The sequence below is a fragment of the Cebus imitator genome, unplaced genomic scaffold, assembly GCF_001604975.1.
Source record: "Cebus imitator isolate Cc_AM_T3 unplaced genomic scaffold, Cebus_imitator-1.0 Scaffold304, whole genome shotgun sequence".
NCBI classification, from domain to species: Eukaryota; Metazoa; Chordata; class Mammalia; order Primates; family Cebidae; genus Cebus; species Cebus imitator.
The window spans coordinates 1,472,777-1,490,296 of NW_016107619.1; the positions used below are offsets into that span (position 1 = coordinate 1,472,777).

At 38.3% G+C, this 17,520-nt stretch overlaps 1 protein-coding gene across 1 annotated transcript in view; it reads left to right on the top strand.

Annotated features, from left to right (window-relative positions):
- Positions 1-17,520, top strand: part of CNTNAP2 (contactin associated protein 2) — a 1,742,807-nt gene that overhangs the window by 1,225,909 nt on the left and 499,378 nt on the right. The gene's annotated exons all lie outside the window — the stretch shown is intronic.

Sequence of the window (17,520 nt, forward strand, 5' to 3'; positions counted from 1 at the left end):
CCTCGGCCTCCCAAAGTGCTGGAATTACAGGCTTGAGCCACCGCGCCCGGCCCAGATTCAAATTATTTTCTATGTGACCTCATTTCAAATCCTAGTTCTACTGCTGGCTAGTTCAGTGACCTTCAACAAGTGATAGAAGCTATCAATGACTGTTTCCTTAACCACAGCATTTAAATGGCATTCACAACTACCTCACATGGTAGACAGGAAGTTTAAATGAGAGGATACTCATAAAGGAGAAGGCACATCCATATTTTACTAGTAAATGCTCAAGAAATATTGATTCCAATTACACACACCCACGCCCATGCCCACGCCCACTCAGATAAGGGTTAGCTCATGGGTTCCCAAGGAGCAGCCTCTTAGGTATTCAAGAACAACTCATCGGGCTCCTCCGTTCTGACCTTCTTGCCTGCATGCCTTCCTGCCGCCCTGCTGTTGACACTGCCCTCCTGAGATCGTTATTCTGCCAGCTGCAGCTGTCTCAGCCTGTGACAGTCACTGATGCCCTTGTGGTGGGGAGAGGGTTCCCTAGTCAACCTCAGTGCAGTGGAAACCAAGCTGTGGCTTTCAGTAAGACTTGACAAGATTGCAGCTTTCAGAAATATTACACTGAGAGAAACCTGCAACTGCTTCCTGAAATAGTCACTCTTCAAGACCAGGCAGGAATCCAACCCCTGAGACCCTGCCGAGCTCCCAGTGAAGCCTCCCATGGTTTTTCAACCCTACTGTTGTTAATGAGGCTATTCAGGCATGACTGGGCATTTGAATACAAGTGAAACCTCCTCCAGGCCCCAGAGGAAGAAGTTCTTCTTCATCCCAAGCCCTACCTCAGTTCCTCCAGGAGGAACATTTGCTCCTCAGGCCATTTGATAGTGTAAACATTAAATCCTTTAAGGAGGAAATTCCCAGCTTAAGCCCCAAAGGTCTGTGTCAATCACCTGGCCTGAACAGGAACATCGCTGTGGTCTCTTCTGGGACCTGGGTTTGTTGACTGCATTTCTCCAAGCTAAGGTTCCAGTCTTCAGGGGCACCTTCTGTAGGACAACAGTCTCATGCAATGTGTGCAGTGACAATATCAGTCCTGTTTTATTGCATGATGTCTCCTCATACAGAGAGGTGCAGGTAAAGTCAGCAAGCTCCTGCTTCTATAATTTCATGGGAGAAGAAGCCAAGACAAAAATATAACACATGCCCAAAGGATAAAAAGGAGTTTCCAGGGATAAGCTAGTTTAAATCCAGATTTTTGTGGGGAAGAAGGAGCATCTCTCATATTGCTGGGACAAGGTCCTGCTAAATTTACAGTATTAAACAGAAAAACACTTCACGAGGAATATTCAGATTTAATTCTGCCCCCAAATTCAGGACCAATATGGAAGTACTTGCCAGACATGTCCGCAGATGAAAAGCCATAGCAGTGATCTCTCAGGAAATAGAAATTCTACCGTCAGTGACAACACTGGAAATCACTTTACAACCACTGCTGCCATTCCACCTGCTCCCACATTAGACAAACAAACAGAAACCATTCTTACAGCTTCAGATTTTTAGGGCCCAACGACAGGCATTCAATGAAGGAAATAAAAAGAAACATGGACAATGGATATTTAAAAAGAATTTCTGTTTCATAGGTTTAAAAAAGGTTTTTAACATCAGCCTGGAAAACAGAAACCATAGTACAAGAGAGAGGTCACTCCAGGATGGCACTTAGGAGCCTGGCTATAGAGTCAGACAATCTATGTTTATGTTCCTTCTCCGACACTCTGCCAGTTAGTAAGAGCCGCCTGTGCCTCCGTTTTGTCTCAGTGTGTCTCCAGAGACGACGTGAGAATCAAAGGACCCAAATAAGCTGAGCATCATTCTCTGTCCCGTCAATGGCAATGGGGCTGGAACCATGCCCTCTAGTACACTCTTGGTAGGAATGTAAGACTGAGGCCACTTTTTTGAGGACTATTTGGAAATTGCCATCAAAACTTGAATGCTACGTTCCTTGACTGAATCCTTCACCATATGTCATGTACCATCTCGAACAAAGACAAATATGTTCTAAGATTGCGTATTTCGTTTTTTGTGGCAGACAAAACAAAACAAACCCAAATAACCTGTAGATAGCAGACATGTCCCTTAATAAGAGTTTCAGAAAATGATGTTATAAGGCTGGCCAAGGAAGAAAGTAGACACATAAACACTTGCATAGAAAGATGGCCAAGATGAAGTGAAAAAAGCAAGTTGACAAATAGCAAGCCTGAGTTTGGTGTTTCTTTAAAAAAAAACTTTTTTTAGGCCAGCCACAGTGGTTTGCCCCTATAATCCCGGCACTTTGGGAGGCTGAGGTGGGCAGATCACAAGATCAGGAGTTCAAGACCAGCCTGGCCAACATAGTGAAACCCTATCTCTACTAAAAATACAAAATTAGTCAGGGGTAGTGGTACATGTCTGTAGTTCCCACTACTCAGGAGGCTGAGGCAAGAGAATCGCTTGAACCCAGGAGGCAGAGGTTTCAGCGAGCCAAGATTGCACCATTGCATCCCAGCCTGCGCAACAAGAGCAAAACTCCATCTTAAAATATATGTGTATATATATATTTTATATATAAATACATATAAATTATATATATGTAAAAATTACATATATATATAAAATTTTTGAGACAATGTCTCACTGTGTTGCCCTAGCTGGAATGCGGTGGCATGAGCTTGGCTCATTGCAGCCTTGACCTCCCCAGGCTCAGGTGATCCTCCCACTTCAGCCTCGCAAGTAGCTGGGCACACATCACCACACCTGGCTAATTTTTTGTAGAGATGGGGGTCTTGCCATTTTTGTCCAGGCTAGTCTCAAACTCCTGGGCTCAAGCAATCCACACACCTTGGCCTCTAAAAATGCTGGGATTGTAAATGTGAGCCACTGTGCCCAGCCTGGCATTTTTCTAATGTGTATAAATCCATAACCTTTATACATGCATGTATAATTTCTAGAAAATCTACAAAAGAAACTAACACTTATTATTAACACGATAGATTAAGGACGTGGGACTTTATGGAGGACCTGGCTTGTCCCATTGTACCTCTTATAAGCACTTTGAATTTTTTGCCATGAACACATTTAACCTGATCAATTAAAGTATTTAAAAGTAGTTTAAAAATTAAAATAAAAAATAATCCTAGCCAGCATTTCCGTACATAACAAAACAATTCTAAATCATTATTTTAAGAAAAATCAGATCAAAAGCTAATTTTCATCATCATCAACAACAAAACCAAAGAAAGCATCTTACTGGCTCTGCTGACCCCAATATTGGAAGGAATTTCTCTGCATGCTGGAGGATTCCTCTGCTCAGTGGGTGCAGTGAAACTGAGAACATTCATACCATTATCCTTATAACCACGTGCAAAACAAAATATTTTTGTCATTGATCTGAATTCTATGGAACTCATGTTTGTGCTCTTAAACATTTTGGAATCCTGGGGAACAATCACTTTATACTTCAATACTCAGTGGTCTTATTCATGAGTATTATGGGAATATGACCTTATGAGGGGTACCGATATCAGGTATGAGTGATACTTTTCTAATTGCTAAACTAACCAAAAAGATTGTTGATATTTAAATAAATGTGTGTGTGCATGCCTGTGTGTGTATATATAAAATATGTTTAAATGGATAGCTAGCAATATATTTCTTTTCTAGATACATAAATGGAGATGTCCTTCTGATCTCATGAAGGCTATTTTCATTAAGTTAAGCTTTGTTTAAAGAAAAAAAAGATAATGCTTTACTGGTGATCTGGGGGGAAAAAAAGAAGAAAAAAAAGAACTCTTAATTTTAATCTTATTTAGCCCCAAAGCATGTGTTCCAGTATTAGAGCATGGCCAGAGTAGTTTTCAAAAGGGTTACATCATTCCTTGTACTTTTTTCCTGATTCTTACTCTACCGTGGTTTACTTGGCAGATTGGATCTATACTGAAGTTGCATCTTAAAAGGAGATTCCTAGAGAGTCTAACAGCTAAACTCTTTTAGAAGCGTAACTACTTTTTAATATGTGGGTCAGGGTTAAGAGCCTCAGGCAAGGGCTTCTGCTCTCTTTCGTTAGGAATTTACCGTGGGGATGAACTAGGAAACTTCAGAAGGCTCATCCAGGCAGGTCCCAGATAGCTCAAATTGCAAAGCTACCTGAAAGCCACTGTGTTTCCGCAGTCCTGTGAGTAAAACACCTATTGGCAATGGGGGTAGGGAAGTGTCCTGTCTCTCCTAGTTCCCCAGGGAAGCATAAAAATGATGTATTATATACTGTCTCAGGGACATTTTGGTGCCAACCCGCTTGGCACAGCATAGAATACTGTCACCTCATGGATTGTATCATGACAGAAGGGTAATTGAGCACTGGAGAAGATGTCAGCAGAGTGTCAATACGGTTTAACCACTGCCCCCAAATAATATCGATGGCAGCAAAGAGAGAGATTAATCAGGTGTGATCCTGTCAAATGTTCAGAGTGTGCTGTGGGTTCTAGAAATAGATACAGCCTACCAACAAAATGTTAAATGGACTTAAACAAAAGAGATGATTTAGTCATTTTGAGAAAAGCAGAACTAAGATTCGAAAGAGCCCTTTATTCCTGAAAAAATTACAGTGAATATTTTATTAGCATTTCTCTCCAATGCTTGAAAAAGCGAGCTGTTATGTTTTCTGGAAAAAAAAAAAAATGCGTTCTGCCAAAAAATCAATCATGGAGAAAATGATCAAATTAAAAAGGATGTCATCAAATCTAAAGAAACGTGCAGATGAAGCAATTGTGAAGCACGTTATAACTGTGGACCTGTTTGTTTATTTATTCTGTGTCCCACTGAAAATTCAAATTCCTGACACCTGAAGCTCATCCTCACACCCTCCCTACCAGGCCAGCCACCTCCTTTTATTGCCCTCTTGATATTAATGGTGCTTCCCCACTTGAAATTTCCCACGTGTAAAACCCCATTGCCTTATGTACTATCAGTTGATCGCCATTTTCCTTACATGGATTCTGCCTCCCCTGGGCCTTTCTCAGACACCTGACCATCTGCGACCACTGCCTTTCTCCTAGTTCTAAATCTAAGAAATGGCATTGCAACAATCTCCCAAAATAACTTCCAGCCTTAAAACTCTCTTATCCTACAACTCTGTCTATAACTGTGGCTATCATTGGCTTCACGTTAGAATAACCTGGAAAACTAGAACTGTTGCTTATCATTAGGCCCTGCCTCAGACTAATTAAATCAAAGCCTCTGGGGATCGCTTTTGACCGTCTTTGATTTTGCAGTTTCCTGAGGTTTCCAGTGTGTAGCAAACGTTAAAAACTATGGACATAGGGCTAGGTTAAGCTGCATATCACAGAAAAATAAACAAACAAGAGTACTTAAACAAGATGAAAGTTAGTTCCCGTGCATGTAAAACAAGCCAAGCACCTTCCAGCTCTCTGTTCTGATGTTATTCAGATTTGACATCCTCCTCAGGATCCAACATGGCTTCTAGAGTTCAGCCATTACGTTTCCATTCCAGGCAGAAGGTAGAAAAGGGAGAAAAGAAAGCATGCCTTTTCCTCCCAAAAATGGTTTTGCATACCACTTCCATTTATATATCATCATTGGCTGGAACTTTAGTTAACCACAACTAGTAGCAAAGATGACTAGGTTCTGTAGCCTTTAACTGGGCGTGAATATGCCTTACTAAAAGGGGTACTGTTAACAAGGAAGAAGAGGAAAATGAGCATTAAGAGGCAACTAACAGCCTCTGTGGGAAGTGTTAATTCCTCAAAGGGGCCCTGCTAATATGCTAATATGCTGTTCACACCTACAGTAGGTCCCTGTGATCTCCAGGATAAAGTCCAGACTCCTGCAGTGACGAGGCAGTTCCAGAGTCCCCCCTGACCTTGCATTCTCTGCTTTGCCTCACTCACACTGTGGCTGTTCTAAGAATATTTGTATTTTCTCATTGCTGGTCCTTTACCTACACCTAAAATAACTCTTCACATATCTGCGTTTTCAACATTACCTACTTCTGCAGAACGAGCTCCAATTCTCCTTCCCAAGGAAACCTCCCTGCCTTTGCCCATACCCCTCATGTCTAGCAAAAGTCCACGTATTACAGTCTTGCTTCCTGAGGGTCTCAAAGCAAATTACATTTATTTTAAAGTTATTTTCTGTCTTATCTGCAATTATATCCCTGGATATCTGACTTCTCTCTCAAATTACAGGCTTCAGGAGGTCAAGCACCATGCCTCCTGTGTATTATAAGTCATTGATTCCTGTCACTTACCAGCTACTCAACATCAATTTGCGATTTAAGCCAAATCTGTAGCACTTTAGAGAATCAGTTTTTTGTGTGTATCTATAAACTTTCTTTTTGCATTGAGTCATAAACCCACATAGACATACACTCATCTCTGCTTTTACCTTTGTAGATGGTTTTAGTTCACACAGCAAAAATTGTAAAGTTACTTTATACTCAATAGTGGGGTAAATCATCCAAGTCAGGTTTTAAAAAGATAACAGATGTGTACTAACATGTATCTCTATACTCTGTACAATGTATAGACATTGACATGTGTATACATGTACATTACATGTACATCCTACATTACCAAATTAATTTTTTTGGAAGCATGCTAGTTGTCTCAGGCTAATTTAATGCCTGGTGTTAAGGTGAAATAAATTACTGTCTTTTTTTCATCAGGACTAGATGAGGAAAAAACAAACAAAAAACAACTATCTTTATGCAGGAGGAAAAATTCTAAAGGCAGAAATACAGGTTGTTTGGAAAATTTTTGGAAACGAGCATCTGTGAGGATATTTACCTGCCTGTCCCTGTCAGCCCTGTGAAGGGTGTATCTTTGCCTTAGGTTGATATATTAGGCAGAATAATGGTCCCCAAGACAGTCACATTTTAATTCCCAAAACCTGTGAATGTCTTATTTCACATGGCGGAAGGGACTTTGCAGATGTAGTTCAGGGTACAGAATCTGAGATGGGAAGATTACCCTGGACTATCAAGGCATGCCAATCTAAGCACCCGACTTCTTAAAAGTGGGAAAAGACACTTTCCTGGCTATGATCAGAAAGAAATGTGGTGACAGAAGAAGGCTCAGAGAAATACTATAATTGCTGGCTTTGAAGGTGGAGGAAGAAATCCATAAACTAAGACATAAAGGCATCCTACACAGGCTGAAAGAGACAAGGAAATTGACTCTCACAGAGGCTCCAGAAAGGAACATAGCCCTAACAACACCTGGATCTTAATCAAGCCAGACCCATGGTCTGAATTCTAACCTACAGAACCATGATAATACATTGGTGAGGTTTTGTTTTTGTTTTTGTTTTGAGACGGGTCCCACTGTGTCACCCAAGCTGGAGTGCAGTGGCACAGTCATAACCCACTGCAGCCTCAACCTCCCTGGGCTCAGATGATCCTCCCACATCAGCCTCCTAAGTAGCTAGGACTATAAGCGTGTGCCACCATGCCTGGCTAATTTTTCTATTTTTTGTGTTTTTCTCCATGTTGCTCAGGCCAGTCTGGAGCTCCTGGGCTCAAGTGATTTGCCCATCCCAGCCCCCCAAAGTGCTGGAGTTATAGGCATGAGCCACTATGTCCCACCACATTTGTGTTGTTTTAAGCTACTTCATTGGTGATAATTTGCTAGGCAGCAATAAAAAATTGTTTCCTTTCTACCGTGGTGATCAAAAAGACCCCGTAAAACTTTATTTTTCCTTTCACAATGGTATAGAGTGAAAGTTCACTGGTAGAATAGCTTTGCAGAAACCTTAAAAAATATATCTATGAAAGTGATTTTGTGGCCAACACCCTGTTCCCCTGCGTGTTCATCACTTGCTTATGCTGAGAGCTTGCGGCCTGTGAGGAGGGTGTGCAGGGCCTTCCTTCAATGATGAGCAGCTCTACCAGTGAGCACTGGTTGTCTGTGCCTACCTGCAATCAGGTCTCCTTCAGACAGATGATTACATAGTAGCTGGCAGGAAGTTTTTAAACCTCAGAAACACTCATGTATACATCCAATCACTCAGGTCATGTCTGAGTCTCTACTCATCAGGCACAGTCAGACTATCTAGCAGTCCTTGGAAACACAAGGTGGGTGAGTAGTTTTAAGTCATATGCTTCCTGATGAAAGACATATAAGAACATGTCTTCATGACGCCTTCAACATTACAATTTCACATACATGGTCCTGCTCCTGTCTTTTTTTTTTTTTTTTCAACAGACAGGCAGAGAAATGATTAGATAATGAAGACTTCTTTATTTTTTATTTTCATAATAACTAATGAATTAAAGAGGACCTTATGGACATTATGACCTTTCCCATTGTAACGACCTCATTTATGGCAGATGCCATTCAGCTGCCTTCCACACCATACTTAATCTAGCTTCAATCTGTATCTGTGATGTGTTAATCTCCTCACGATCCAGATAGCCTCTTCTCCATTAACAGTAGGGTTTTATAGCTAGGACAGTGCCTGGAAAATTATAAGCATTGTTATTTTCTATTATTATTATTTAGGAAATGTTTTGGCTAGCTTGCTGCATTTCACAGAGCTATCTCATTTCCTAGGGATGCTGATGCAATAGTCAGTTATGAAATAGACTTTTCTAAAGTCATTTATTTCATCCATTCAATCAAACACCTAATTTTTTAATCCATGTTATGCAAAAGGTAGTTTGCACGGACTAATGACAATGATAGATGAATGCTACCTCTGCTATTATAAGCTTTAGGGTTTTGAGAAGCTACTTTTTTGTTTTTTGATTTTTGTTTTTGTTTTTTTGAGATGGAGTCTCGCTCTGTTGCCCAGGTTGGAGTGCAGTGGTGTGATCTCGGCTCAGCACAACCTCCCCCTCCCAGGTTCAAGTGATTCTCCTGCCTCAGCCTCCTGGGTGGCTGGGACTATAGGTGCACGCCACCAGGCCTGGCTAATTTTTGTGTTTTTAGTAAAGATAGGGTTTCACTATGTTGGCCAGCCTGGTCTGGAACTTCTGACTTCATGATCTGCCTGCCTCGGACTCCCAAAGTGCTGGGATTACAGGCGTGAGCCACCACGCCCAGCAAAGTTACCTAACTTTTCTCACCTTGGTTTCTTCATCTCTAAAATGAGAATAGTAATATTACTTACCTTGTGAAGATTCCTGTATTTATGCCATATGTGTATTGTTTTCTTAGGCTTTTGTACTTCAGAAGTTTGTAAGCCTGATAAACAGGAGCAGTGGACCAAATAGACAAGGAAAGAGGAAGATCTATTCAACAAACATTCATTGAGTGCTCACTATGCAAAGGCAGAATATCAATATGGGAGGGGAATTCAATGGTGAGAACACAGTGTAACACTAAGACATGAGGTGGGATTTTAGAGCGCACGTTTTGCAAATCAAAGAGAACTTGTAAATCCCTCTAAGAGCCCTAGTGAAAATTGTTAAGAATGATTCCAGCAAGTCCTATATTAGCCATATACAAATTATCCCCTTACAGACTTCTCCTGGTATATATTTCTAGTATAAAGAGCATTACAATAATCACATTAATCCTTGTTACATTTTAAATGTGCATGTCGATGCAAATTACAAATGTCAAAGGGAAAATGAAGACAGAAGGAAAATAAATTAAGAAATTCATTAAGAAAGAAAAATCACAGTAGGAAACAGCCAATCTTTCTTGATAAGAGCAGTCCTCACATTTCTAAGTGTATGACTGTGCCCCAACCCTGCTTATAATATGTCAGTATTGGGAGAAATCCATCATTGGCACTAACATGGCAGCCTTCTGAGGAGTCAAGCCAGAGACATTTAGAGAGGCAATGCCCAGGCTTCCCTCCCACTCCTCTTGAAAGGCTCAGATTGCCTTATTGTCCTCCATAAAAATACTGAGGGTTTTTCCAGGACTGCTCACGGTGTGATAGGAACTTACATCTAAAGGGCATGTGGTAACATGGAAATGAAAGCTTAGATTTTTTTTCTAGTGATGGGTCTCATTCTATACTAGGTCCATCTTGCCGTTGGTGCCCCGAAGTGCTTTGTCTAGGCCAACTTGATGCAGTTTGCAGAGTCTAAAGACCTCTCAAACTACTCACAGCATTTCCTGTGGCTGCCCATCCATTCCAATTCTACGAGTAGTTTAGAACATGTTCATCTCTATTAACTCTCTTATGTCTTTATGCAGAAATAGCAACAAAAATAGGCTATAGAGGTGTAAAAAGTGGTTATGAGTTGTTAGTAAAGAAAGGATGCAAAAATCAGCTTGTTTGTTGTCATTTATTCCAAGCTCAATGTTAGCCATCAATGCTAGTGACTATCAACATACAAACAAAATTTTTTAAGAACACTCTTAATGTTACCTTACTCAAGTGTCCAGATCATAGGAATTTCCAGCAAGCATCAGTTAGAAGACATCTGAAGTAGTATAAACAGAACTAAAAAACTGAAACATGGAAAATGAGGTCAGGAATTTGATAAGTGTCCTACATAATGAGCCAAAAGGAAAGAAAGATAAAGGAAGGAAAGAAGGGAGGAGAGAGAGGGAGGGAGGGAAGAGGGAAGGAAAGAAGGAGGGAGGGAGGGAGGGAAGGAGGGAGGGAGGGAATGTGTCCAGAACTTGGGACTGGCAAGGAAGATCCAAGAAAGTTTCTAGCAAGCATGGGTAAAGTAAATAAAAATTAACCATTCAGTGGCAAACTGTGATTGAATTAATATACGTATTACATCGACATTGTCTTCAATGTGTGGACACGTGTTTTAGTGAGTGTAAAAATGCTTTTGATGTCTCTGTTTCTCCTATTAATACTTAAGTTCCTGCCACAGTCTTTTTCTACAATCTCCAGAGCTGTTGAGAGGTACATAGGTGGCTGCTACCCAATCTCCTAGTTACATTCATCTGGAAATTACTGAGCTTCTTTGCTACCTGAGTTGTCCTACACACAATCAGCCAGGCTTTGCAATCTTTGTCTGGGATTTTTCTCCCAGACCCTCATATTTTAGTGATCTGCCTTCCAAAACCCTTCTTCTTTGTCATTGTGAAAAGCATGCTTTCCATTCTCTGGAGCCTGTTTCTCCTTGAGTATAAGTCACAGTTGTCAGTGAAGACCCTGGAAAACAAATCTATATAACCAGCAAAGCTATCTTCCTTCACCACAGTACAACAATCACCATGTCCAGACGCCAAAGACATATCAGGCCCTTTCACTGACTCCACAGAAGTTCTTGTTCACTAGAGATGCAGTGTGGAGTCTTACTCTACCATGAATTTCCAACTTTCCTCTTTTTTTTTTCACTGTAAATTTTATCTTTTATTGGTAACTGTTTGGAAATATAAGTGATTCTAAGTGTAATTATATCTCACATAATACTACAAATACTACAGATAAGCTAATTTTATGTTTAATGACTATTTTTTTAAGAGCAGTTTTAGGTCCACAGCAAAGTACCTCCTATCCCCTATACCAAACACACACACACACACACACACACACACACACACACACACACACACACACACACACACAGTCTCCCCCATGGTCATCATCCAACACAGGGTAATACATTTGTTATATTCATGAACCTACATTGACACATTATCATCCAAAATCCATTGTTTACATTGGGTTTACTCCTGCTGTTGTACAGTCTGTGGATTTTAACAAATGTACAATGGCATCCATCTACCATTACAGCATCACACAAAATAGTTTCACTGCTGAAAAAAATTCTCTGTATTCCCTCCATTTGATCCTCCCCTCTCTTCAACTCCTGGCAACGACTGATCTTTTTACTGTCTCCATGGTTTTGCTTTGTCCAGAATGTCCTGTAGTTGAAATCATAAAGTATATAGCCTTTTCAGATTGAGCTAATTTTATTTTAATGATAAAAAATATTAAGTAGTATGTAGAATAATTTAGGGAGGCTGACATTGTGAAAACAAATATATTTAATTATTGTGTCTTGGAGTTTGTTCAAATCAGATGCAAATGATATTTGAGCTGATTATACCTTCTTCAAATGGAGACTTATTGGAAAGTCCAATATAAAGAGATATTAAAATAGAGCACATCTGGGCAAAGGGAAAGACAGATTAGGAGTTCCACCAACTCCACACCTTTCCCCACGCCTCATCCTCAGTGATGGACCTTGGAGACTTCCATGAAACCACCAGTGCTTTGTGAAACACAATATTAAAACCAGATTTCGAAGAAGGACTTTAAAAATTTAGTGCATTTATAATAGAAGTATGATGAAAATGTCCTTTTCTTCCATAACAAAATGGGAAGGTACAGTCTATAAAACTGTCAAAGTTTACCTGATGTTTGATTTATGCTTTTAATACCTTCACATATACTTTCTTGTGTTTATTCAAGATCTGATATTATTTGTCAGCCAAACATGTTACTAATAGTCAAACTTCAAAGAAAATTAAAGTTAACATCTTTTTACTTGTTGAACACATTAAATCACTGTGATCTACATGTAATTCTGTCTTTTCCAAATTAAAATTAAAGTTGGATTGACTGCTATACAGATTATAGTTCATGAAGTCTCTATAACCTTTGTACTAAAGTTTATCTTATAAGCACTTAAGACAAATGTCAAACAAAAAAATATATATTTTGTAAAGGAAAACTGAAGAATGAAGGCACAGGAGAAATCTACATGCAGAAAACAAAGAGTGTTTTGTAAATACTTTCTTCATTGGCATTCATTTGATAATACAATGGAGTTATTTTACTCTTAAGACAGATTGACATATTTAAAAGTAGTTTTGATGATTTGGAGATGTCTAAAGATGATATTTCCTCTCTATTTTAAATTATTTATAATCGCATAATTAGTTACAGAGAATAAAATCAAATTAATTACTAATAAATGCCAGAGAAACACATTTAAATTAGCATTCACCTCCAAAGTCAGCTCCTGCATAATCACCACAAATTTTCAATATTTACTACAATAAGACAATAAAACAATTGTGTATATTACAAAGAGTAGAAGAAACTCCTTCAAAGATAAATATGTATTTATTATATTTAGTTGCAGAATGATAGACAATTTTTTAAATGTCCACTTCCTGAGGATAACTTTTTAAGCAAAAAAGATGAAAAATATTCTGTCCCCCAAACCATCATAAGCCTGCCAACCACACCTCTGCCTTATCACATCCAACCTGAGTAGGTGACAGTTGCCACCGATGCCATATTCAGAAAAACTCTGCAGGTCTGGTTAGATTCATTGAAATACTTTCAGTATTAGTAGCTAAATAGTTTTCTTTTTAAAATTTGGTTTAACTTAAGGCTTGTAAAAATGATTTTAAATATTGTGGAATAAGTTGAATACTTTTAGTTTCAAATGGATTGGAAAGATATCTCATGTACTCCACAGTATATACACCTACTGTGCATCCACAAAAATCTTTTTGAAAAGAATTGGCAGACATAGGCTAGTAAATTGACCAATATCTTCATTTTCTTAAAATAAATTTCTAAACTCCAGTTGTTCCTTGACACATATGCAATATCTTCAGAATTCCATGCCATAAGATAAACTATATTTGATCAATAAACTTTGAAATTTTAAAATAAATACAGAAAAGCTCTTTCTCAATTCAGAAATAACCACTGATATTCCCTGGGTAACTTTTTTCTCAGACAAGTTAGAAAATCACCAATTTGACTGGTTTTGGAAATTCCTTAAGAGGAAATTAGTCCAATGGCCAAGATCTTGGCTCTGGGATCTGCCTCCTAGGTTGGAGTCCCAGGACTACCTACCAATCATTAATTAAATATGCAGTCTTGGTGATATGGTTTGGCTGTGTCCCCACCCAAATCTCATCTTGAATTGTAGCTTCCATAATTCCCACATGTTGTGGGAGGGACCCAGTGGGAGATAACTGAATCATGGGGCAGTTTCTCCCATACTGTTCTCATGGCAGTGAATAAGTTTCACAAGATCTGAAGGTTTTATAAGAGATTTTCCCTTTTGCTTGTCTCTCACTCTCTCTTGCCTGCCACCATGTAAGATGTGCCTTTCACCTTCCACCTTCTACCATTATTGTGAGGCCTGCCAGCCATGTGGAACTGTCAATCCATTAAACCTCTTTTTCTTTATAAATTACCCAGTCTTGGGTATGTCTTTATCAGCATCATGAGAACAGACACTCCTAATATACTTGGGAAAATTATATAACCTCATTAAGCCTCAGCTCCTCAAAGTGATGGATGGTGAACATCAGGATGAGGATAAGAAAGAAGATTCTAGTATAAGTAACAGTACCTCCTTCACAGAGCCACAATATGGATTTTATGAAATTATGTGTAAATTTCATATGACATAATCAGGAGTGCTAGGTTTTATTACAACTTATGGGTAGCTTATTTATTTATTTTTCTCATTAAAGGAAACCTTTGAAGCTATAAATTCTCTTAGTGAAAAGTATTAAGAGACGCTTGACTATGGGTAAAAATGTCAGGAAAAAAAAATCTACAGGCTAGAGCCAGTGTAAAGGAAGTTATGCTTTTGGCAGCCTAATATAAATTTAGATAGTGTTTCCTGATGTCAGCAGCATTCTAAGAGGTGGTCAGCTACTCACACTTGCAACTGCTCTACCTGGCTATATAATGGGTTTTGGGAGAGTCCTACAAACCACATATTATAACGTGTCTTCTACAAAATGTTCCACAGAATCTTTTAAAAACCTTTAAATCTTTATATGTGATCTGTTTATGTATTGAGTTCTGCACTTATTGATCATGTGTGTCCAGAGGCAAGAGCAGTCAAATATTTGATGACCAGTATGAGCTACATTTAAAGTTCAATTACATGGAATTTTAGTAAGGGATAGAAGAGATATTATTTATGCAAACATTTAAAGATGAATTGGACACTATAGGGACAGCATGAAACATGGAGGTGGGGAGAAGGACTTCTCCCAATGCCTCAACAAGAGCGCAGCTGTGTAAATATGATCCAGTGCTGCCTCTTCTTTCAGACAAGAATATCCCACAAACTCAGGTTTTGCTATCAGTCAGTGTCACAGAATAATAACATTATTATGAAATAATGTGATTTAAACAAGATTTAAATATATGAAAGGTACAGCTTCAAAATACAAAGCGATATACTGGTTCAGCCATTTAGAGATAGACTAATAATATATGTCTAATCCATTACCTACTACTGTTTTTTGCAAATAGTATAATAGAATTCATCCTATAAGTTTTAAATTTTACAAATATCCAAAATGCCTGTATTTTGCCTAAAAGTGAAGCCACCCTGTTTCAAATTTTTTGATCTGAGTACCCAGTTTTAGGTAATCCCATTGTAACCACAAAGAAGATACCAAAGGAACAGTGTTACCCAGACTTTTTAGCACCAGGGACTAGTTTTATGGAAGACAACTTTTCTATGGACAGGGTTGGTGGAGGATGGTTTGGGGATGAAACTGTTCCACCTCAGATCATCAGGCATTAGATTATCATAAGGAGGACACAACCTAGATCCCTTGCACACACAGTTCACAATGGAGTTCATGCTTCTATGAGAATTCAATGCCACTGCTCATATGACAGGAGGCGGAGCTCAGGCGGGAATGCTCACTCATTCCCCCTCACCTCTGGCTTCATGGCCCAGTTCCTAACAGGCCACAGACTGGTAACAGTCCATAGCCCAGGAGTTGGGGACCCCTGTATAGAGCACATACAAAAAAACAAAACAACAACAAAAGAAAAACAGAGAAAAAAATCAAAACATATGCTACAAAAATTTTTTAAAAAGGAAAGGAAAAGTAGGACAAAAGAAATACAAGGCAACAACAACATAAAAAGGTTAACAAAATGGCAATAGTAAGTCCTTCCCTGTCAATAATTACCTTAAGTGACAAAAGACTAGACTCACAAATCAAAAGACAGAGTGACTGAATGGATTTCAAAGAAACAACAACAAAAGTTCCATTTACATGATATCTACACGAGACTCACTTTAAGTTTAAAGACACACATAGGCTGAATGTGATGGAATAAAAATATAATAATCTATGAAAATGACAACCAAAAGGAAGCACGAGTGGCTATACTTAGAATAGATTTTAAGTCAAAAACTGTCATGAGAGACAAAAAGGGTGTTATACAATATAATATCAACAGAAGAAAGGCTAATTCACCAAATGTAACAATTATATATGCACCCAGCATCAGTACATGTAAATATATAAAGCAAACACTGATGGAACTAAAGTAAGAAATACACTATTAAAAGACTTGCATATGCCACTAAATAGCAGATAGACATCCAAACAGACAAATCAATAAGAAACTACAGACCAAGTGAACCTGACAGATAGACACAGAACATCACACTGTTGGGTGCAACAGTGACAGAAACACATCCTTCTCAAACACACAGAGAACATTCTTCAAAATAGATCTCATGTTAGGTGACAAAACAAGTTTCAATAAACTTAAAATCATACCAGGTATCTTTTCTGATCACAATGGAATGAAATAAAAAATGAACAACAGAAAGAAAACTGAAAATTTTACAAACATGAAAATTAAATGAAATACTCTTAAACAATGAATAGGTCAAATAAATAAAAGGGAAATTAGAAAATGTCTCACGACAAATGAAAATGAAAACACAACATACCAAAACTAATGCAATCCAGCTAAAACAATTCTGAAAGGGAAATGTATAGTAGTAAACAGTTGCTAAGAAAAGAAAGCTCTCAAATCAACAACCTAACATTATACCTCATTATACCTCAAAAAAGAAAAACAAACTTAGCCCAAAGTTAGCAGAAGGAAAGAAATAATATAGATTAGAGCAGAAATAAAATAAAGAATAGAAAAACAATAGAAAAAATTGAGGAAAGGAAGTTTTATAAAAAGAAACAAAATTGACTAAAAAAAAAGAAAAAAACTCAAGTAAAATGAGAAATGAAAGAGGAGACATTACAACCTAACGGCTTTAATGTTGAATTCTACCAAAAATTTAAAGAAGAACTTATACTAATTCTTCCCAAACTCTTCCAAAAAATTAAAGAGGGGATACTTTCACATTCATTTTATGAGACCAGCATTACCCTGATACCAAAGCCAGACAAGGATATTACAAGAAAAGAATACTACAGGCCAATATCCCTGCTGAACATAGATGCATAATTCCTTAGCAAAATACTAGCAAACCAAATTCAACAGCACATCAAAAGAATCATACACCACAACCAAGATTTATCCTTTGGAAGAAGGAAGCTTCAACATAAATAAATCAATTAATGTGCTGCACTACATTGTCAGAAAGCTTAGGAATAAACTTAAGAAGGTGAAATACTTATATGCTGCTGAAAACTATGCAATACTGATGAAAAAAATTAAAGGTAAAAATAAATGGAAAGACATCCCATGTTTACAATGGGAAAACTTAATATCATTAAAATGTCCATACTACCCAAAGGAATTTCAAGAGTCAATGCAATCCCTATCAAAATTCCAATAACTTTTTTTTTTTTT